This window comes from Aplysia californica, unplaced genomic scaffold, assembly GCF_000002075.1.
Source record: "Aplysia californica isolate F4 #8 unplaced genomic scaffold, AplCal3.0 scaffold00736, whole genome shotgun sequence".
Taxonomy (NCBI): Eukaryota; Metazoa; Mollusca; class Gastropoda; order Aplysiida; family Aplysiidae; genus Aplysia; species Aplysia californica.
The window spans coordinates 197,955-199,260 of NW_004798006.1; the positions used below are offsets into that span (position 1 = coordinate 197,955).

The 1,306-nt window shown below is 39.4% G+C and overlaps 1 long non-coding RNA gene across 4 annotated transcripts in view; it reads left to right on the top strand.

Annotated features, from left to right (window-relative positions):
- Positions 1-1,306, top strand: part of LOC101856760 — a 37,227-nt gene that overhangs the window by 24,305 nt on the left and 11,616 nt on the right. The window lies entirely within an intron of this gene.

The window sequence follows — 1,306 nt, forward strand, 5'->3', positions numbered from 1 at the left end:
ACACACACACACACACACACCTGTTTCTACCTGATTGTTGAACTTGGTCATGATCTGTTTAAACTTTCCATGTAAGTTGCCCTGGGCCTACCCCTGCCTCGTTTGCCTTCAGTGTTGTCAGTGAGAGCTAGATCTTCAAGACCACCAGGCGAACCAAACTCCTTAAATCACAAATATCTTGACCTCTATTCGAGATAGATGAGTATTTTTTCATCGAAAGGTAGACGATAAATGAACAAACTTTGCGGGCGGTTGGCGGGTGCTCTGGTGTGGTTTGCTCCTTTCCTATCATATCTATCATCCTTATCTTCCCTTTTTCTTTTTTATGTTTGTTACTCTCTTGTAACACCTCTAATCTTTTTCTGCTCATATGACCTTATGCAGTTGCGAGCACCGTAAAACCTCTACTAAAACTAAAACTAAAACTAAAACAGAACAAGCTTTAGAACGATACCAATAACTCTAAATGTCCACACAAAAACTGACGAGCGCCTGATTCAAAAAAAAACTTTCAAGTGAGTGGTTGACAGGTGCTCTTATGTGGTTTGTTCCTTCTTGTCTCTCAAGCCGCTAGCTCAGGATCACAAAGATCTCTCTGTACAGTACCTAGTTTTGAGAAATTTGACGGTAAAGATTAATTGGAGTTTCGCAACATATCAAGCTTTTTTCTGAATGCAATTCTTTGAATATGTCGTATCGATCAAGACTCCGAATAATCTTACGAGTTTGATAGAGTAGGTAGAACATTTGGTTTCGGACTTCATGGTCTTATGTTTGTTTTAGTAGAGGTTTTACGGCGCTCGCAACTACATAAGGTCATATGAGCGCCAGGAGATTAGAGGTGTTACAAGAGAGTAACAAACATAAAAAAGAAGAAGGGGAGATAAGGACGATAGATGCTTGATAGGAAAGAAGGAGCAAACCACACCAGATCGCCTGCCAACCACCCACTTCATGGTCTTAGTAACTCAAAACGGGCAAAAATGTCAGATTGAACTTTGTAATTCGGAAGTAGCGAAACATCTACAAAAGTCATGTATTGTCATTGTCTCTCCTCTTTTCTTTCGTTTTTATTCTTTGGTTCTTTACTCTCTAGTAGTAACATCGTCAATCTCCGGTACTTTTATGACACTCCTGTGCTGTAAATACCCTCACACTCGTACTATAACTTGAAAATTCCGATTGTATTTCCGTCTCTATCAGCATTTCTGAAGCAAGGACATGTAACTCGTTTTGTTTCTTCTTCTTCTTCTTCTTCTTCTTCTTCTTCTTCTTCTTCTTCTTCTTCTTCTTCTTCTTCTTCTTG